Genomic DNA, 6,000 nt, shown 5'->3' on the forward strand with positions numbered 1-6,000 from the left:
ATCCCCATCGACAACACAAAGGCACTTTGACACTTGATAAAGAGGCTTTTCAGCAAGTCTGTCTTTAACTTTTAACACCTTAGGAATTGCATCGGCAGTACATAACCCCGCTGCATGTAATTCCCCGGGCGGCACTCGAGCTCTACAACCACACATAAGTCACAGTGGAAACAGCTTGTTCCCGTATCAAAGTGTCGGCTGGTTTTATTTATGAATCCCCGCTCAGTCTTCCTAATGCGTGTATTGATTTGGTAATAGAGGTGTAAAAACAAGACTTGGCACAGGTGCGGTAGTTCATCATAAAACTCAATTTACCGTTTGAACTTGGGCTACCTTCCAGCCTCTGCAAGTGGGACAGTTTATTTTACCAAATGTGTACTAAAACATATCCTTGGGATGAACAATACTTTGGATCAGTCTTGTGTACTTGTCACAAAGATCAATTGCAAGTGGTTCCAGGTTGCAGTTGTTGGCACTTCACTGCAAAAAGGGAACTAAAAGTAAATAAATTTGTATATTTTCCTTGATTGAGCAGCTAAATAGGACAATTTGCCAATGGAATGAGTATTTTTACCCCTAAAATAAGATAATTAGATATCCTGCTCTTGAAATAAGATGATGGAGATGAACTGTTCTTTTTTTAAAGTGCAAAAATCTTTTTTTTATCTGCTTAAATCAAAGAAAAATACCCCATTTCAAGAAAATTTTACATTATTTTAGTTCTCTTTTTGCAGTATTAACATAAGCTGTAGTTACAGCGATGTAAGGTCCAAGCTGTCAGGGTTCTGTTCGGGCGTTTTTACATCAGTCATCCCAATAGTGTCAGGATCTCCTCTGGCTGATGAGTCCTATTGTATGACACTTTGTCAAAGCAGCAGTAACACAAGCAAATCAGAAAAATCATGAAAATAACATACGAAGAACTCCATACCGACAAAAGTTTTCACGGTTGACTTGTAGGTCCATGAAAGAAACAAACAGCAGCAAAACACATCACATTATATTACTTTTCAAATAAATACGTTCTTGTCAAAATTAAAATTTACTTTTGAGCTGTTTATGGCGGTAGCTACAGGAAAATAAATATTATTTTTTCAAGTGATTAAGATAGAGCACAAAAGCATCAGAATGAGGAACACATCCATAAATATGAAGATACAAAATGGTAATTTCATCAAATAAATATTTCCACTTCTTTTTTTTTTTTTTTTGGAAAAGATAAGCGCAGGTTGAAGGACAGAGTTGTGGATAATAGTTTGCAGAAAGGGACTGAGCTGATCTTTAAGGGGTTTCCCTTTGTATTCTGGTGCTTTTAGGTGAAATCACATCAGGTAGGTGGCTGATAGAGAGGTTAGCATTCATTTAGGAAACAGGTTGCAGCTGAGACTCAGTACGCTTTAAATGCCAGCAACGGACAGCCGCTGCATGTAGTTTGTTTGGGCTTCAAAGTTCAACTTCATACATGAAAATATTGGATTTCATGCTGACATTTATACTTTTTTAAAGGTACATTTCTTTATTTATAGGAATGGTGATAGCAAAACACGCGTCACGAACACACGGTGCCGTGCATATGTATTCATAACCCTTGAAGTTTTTCACATTTTGTCACATTCCAAACACAAATATTATTAGAAAGTTATTTATTAATTAATTAATTTATTTTTTTGCTGGAATTTTGTGTGATAGACAAACACTAATTTTTGCTTCACTGTGTTGAAGGAACATTTTTTATGGGTTTCAAAATCTTTTACAACTTAAAATCTGTAGTTTGTCATGCATTTATATTCACCCTATTATTATTATTATTATTATTATTATTATTATTATTATTATTATTATTATTATTATTCACTCTGATACCCCTAAATAAACACCCAGTGCAACTAATTGCCCTTTGAAGTCTCCTAATTAATACGTTGAGTCTACCTCTGAATAATCTAAACTCGGCATAAATGCAGCTGTTCTGTGAAGGCCTCAAAGGTTTGTTTAGATAGATAGATAGATAGATAGATAAACTTTATCTATCTATAATAAACATTTATTCACTAATGTTTAGAGAACATTAGTGAATAAAAGACATCACGAAGAATGCCATGTGAGACAGAAAACTAACACTTGTGGCATTCAGTAAGTTTTACTTCTTCCCACTCCTTTTTCAATCATTTGCATACATTATGTTGTGTGGACATATTTATGTTAATTATTAAGAAAAATTCTCCTACTTAATTGTGCAGTAATATTTTACTGTAATAACTTTTATTGTTTTGTTCTTAGCACAGGACATGTTTGAAATAAACTAAACCAATGCTGAAGCCATCCCCTTGGTGAAACATGGTGATGACAGCGTCGGACTGCGATGATCATTTTCTTCAGAGCCAATAAGGTTGTTAATGGGAAAGTGAATGAAGCTAAATGCAACGTAATCCTGTTAAAGCCTTGAGACTAGGAGAGAGGTTAACGTTCCATCAGGACACCAACCCTAAACAAACAGCCAAAGTTACAATGGGGCGGTTTAGAGCCACACGGATCAATGTGTTAAAGTTGCTCTGACTTAAATTTTATCTTAGAAGCTGTTGGAAACGCTGAAAGTTGGTTTTCACAGATGCTATCCATCTAACCCTGAAAGAGCTTCAGGTACGTTTCACAGAAATATTTGCCGAATTTGTCTTTGTGTTTAGGTGTGCAAAGCTGATAGAGGAAAACCTGAAAAAGACTTGCTGCTGTAAAAGTTAAAGCTGATTCTAAAAACAGTATTACCTCAGAAATGATTGAGAGCAAATGCACAACGCAATATTCACATTTGATACTATCGGTAAAAAAGTGCGAAAACCATGTCATGTTCCTTGCACTTTATATACTAAATTATATGTTGGTCTATCATTGGGGTACTTTACAATTCACAGTGACGTTTAGAGCAGCAAGGGTCTTATAAACTTTTGAAAAAAGACAACATAATTTTCTATCAATTCTAGATTTTTTTTTTGTTATTCAAATAAATAAAATAAAGAAAAACAAAACCTTTGGGAAACGACGATGGATGCATTTTCTTCTCAGGGATGTTGATATTTGTGGACAGATATACAAAAAAAAAAACACATGGTTTCCAGCATAATAACAAGAAAAATAGGTTTAAAATATATTACTGGTACTGTGTAGTGGTATTCTGCATAAAAGATGCTTGTTTTATTACATGAATATTTATCTGGAGCCACAGGTGGCTGACCCCTGGTCACCACATAAAATCCCAATGAAGAATCCTTAAGCTTACTTGATCTTAAACACATTTTAGTACATTCATTAAAAAAGAAAATCTTGAAACATTTTGAAATGCTTCCGCTTTTCTGTATCTTAGTGAATTTAATTTATCTTGGAGCTATTGAAAAATAGCCAGTTCCAACAAGTTGTGGTGATGAAGGAGCTTCTGTCACATCAGCTCTGAAGACCCTCGAGCCGAGCTGGACGATAATTCATGTAAGTGGTCTTTGCGTTTTACTCATTTGCGTGAGGCAGTTTTGGCTGATTTTGGTCAGACACGAGCTAAGGCTGAGGCTCGTTTTGACGCGTTTCTCTCTTTGCCGTCTGTTGCAGAACCACACTCTGACCACCTCCTTCTCCAGATGGAGCCCCTTGGCTATCCGGGCTATTTCCTGAGACGACGGCTTGCTTTTCTCCACAAAGCTGCGCTCCAGGGCCTCCTTGGCTCCGAGGCTGCGGTGTCAAACAAACGAAGAGCAGAAAGCGAAATCCTTTAACACTGAACGCATCAACTCCTTTTTACACTATTCGTCCTCAAAAAACGTACCTGATGGTCGTTCTTCTTTTCCTCTTCCGCTCATTCATTCCGGTTTTATCGTTGTACAAGGCTACAGGAAAGGTAAATATATTGTAATTTAAGTTTATGAGTGCTTGTCTGTAATCACAGGAAAAAAAAAAACATAACATTCCATCACAAATAACTTTTTTTCTATATTTCTAAATTATTTGTGTCTATTTGGTCTTTGACTGATTTAGTCTTAATAATAATGGCCATGTGAGTTTGGATTAATAAATGTCTTGGTTATCTCCATAGTATCATAATAAAAGCAGCTGATATTTTCCTTTTTATGTCATCCAGATAACACCACTTATATAAAATACTATGGCAACAAATCAAAAGGGCAGGTTTAATGTCACTGAGATGGATATAGATGACACCTACTGTAAACACACACTGTATGGGGGATGATGGAGTGGATCGGCGTGACTCACCACCAGCCAGCTCAGCTTCGTCAAGCCACTTCGCCAGAATGGCCTTGAGTTTGCAGGCATTCTTGAAGCTCAGCTGCAAATTTTCAAAGCGGCAGATCGTGGTCTGGCTGAACTCTGAGCCGTGCACTGCGGCAAGAGCCTCGCCTACATTAGTCTGAGTGTAGCCTGGGGTCAAAATAAAACAGAAATAGCAATGCCTCATAGAATACAGTCAGCAGAGGGAAAGCAAGATGAATAATGATAAAAAAAGCGTTCTGAAAACAAAAACAAAGCAGAACAAAAAAAAAACGCAGCTGGACGGAGACATAACGGCTTTGTTTTGGATCTCACTCACCGAGTTTGATCCGGCGTATTTTGAAGTCAATTCTGCGAACTATTTTCCAGCTCTCGTATCTGTGGGGAGTCCATGGGGGGCGCGTCCTCCTGCTCCCGCATCCCTTTCCGCTGCGCGTCACCTTTCATGTCGCCGCTGGGGCCCCCGGAGACCTCGTCGGCCGAGAGGAGGGCGGACGGCAGCGAGGAAAACCCGTGGCTTAAAGCGCAAGAGCTGCTGCTCAGCCCGTGATCTGGAAACTTGTATATGCAAGGAGTCAGAGACCCTGCAGAGAGGAAAAAGACGGCGGAAAGAGGTGATGTGGTGAAGGTATGAAACCTAGAGAGGCCAGAGAGTCTCTAAAACAGGGGTCACCAACATGGTGCCCTCAAGCCTGTACAAAAATAGCACCACCCTCCAGTCAGTTGAATCTAAATTGTTAATCACACTTTTACTTACATAGATAAAAGGTTAAATGCATAAAAACATATTTATATTACATAAAGTTAAGGTGAGCTCTGACTTTTGTAGTTCAAATGTCGGTACAGGTAGCCCATCGTATGACAGCACCAACGACGTAGCTCTCAACATCTAAAAGGTTGGTCCCCTGCTCTTAATGATGTTGAACTTCAAGCTGTATGTATCCTGAGTTTTTGTCCATTTGTCTTTGCTAAATAGCTCTGTCCTACTGGATATGCACTGGTCCAAACCCTTCCACAGGTTTTCATCATGCATCATCCCGTATTTATCTATTTAGCTTCCCTAACTCTGCTGAACAACACCACACTCTCGTCATGATGCTGCCACCGCCATGTTTCGCCGTCAGGATGGTGCATTAAGTGTTATGTGCAGTGACCCCCCCCCCCCCATGCAATGTTTTTGCATGTGTGTTCCTTGATCTTTACGATGCTTTGTTTTTCTTTTCTTTTCGTTTACATGGTTGTTCTCTGACAAACCTTCTTGGCACAGCTGCTTGTCAGGCCCGTATTAAGACAATGTGGTGCCCTGGGCATATACTTCCAAGCCCCCCCCCCCCGCGCCGCTTACCCGTGATGTCCTCCGGTCAAAAACATCAGACATAATCAAGGGATTTCTGTAATGTAATTTACTATTTACTAACTTACACAAACATGTTAGGAATAGGCAGGAGCAATATTCAAATATCTAATTTTAAAACTGTTGAAATCAAAAAAATCTTGATTTATTTATCATTTATTATTATTGTGACATCAGTATTCACAAAACAAATAATGCATGGTCTTTCAACAATTTCAAGTAATTAATAATATAACAATTTATGAAAAATATATATATATAAAGCATGTGTCATGTGGTGCCCCCCCATGGTTGGTGCCCCTGGGCACTGGCCCACTGGCCCTTATGGATAATCCGGCCCTGCTGCTTGCATCAGTGTCAGAAAGGCTCTGAAAAGTTGT

General features: G+C 38.6%; 1 pseudogene; it reads right to left on the minus strand.

Annotated features, from left to right (window-relative positions):
• Positions 1-3,231: 3,231 nt before the first annotated feature.
• Positions 3,232-5,121, minus strand: LOC118563556 (annotated as a pseudogene).
• Between the last annotated feature and the right edge of the window lie 879 nt (positions 5,122-6,000).

This window comes from Fundulus heteroclitus, chromosome 7 (genome assembly GCF_011125445.2).
Source record: "Fundulus heteroclitus isolate FHET01 chromosome 7, MU-UCD_Fhet_4.1, whole genome shotgun sequence".
In the NCBI taxonomy this organism is placed as follows: domain Eukaryota; kingdom Metazoa; phylum Chordata; class Actinopteri; order Cyprinodontiformes; family Fundulidae; genus Fundulus; species Fundulus heteroclitus.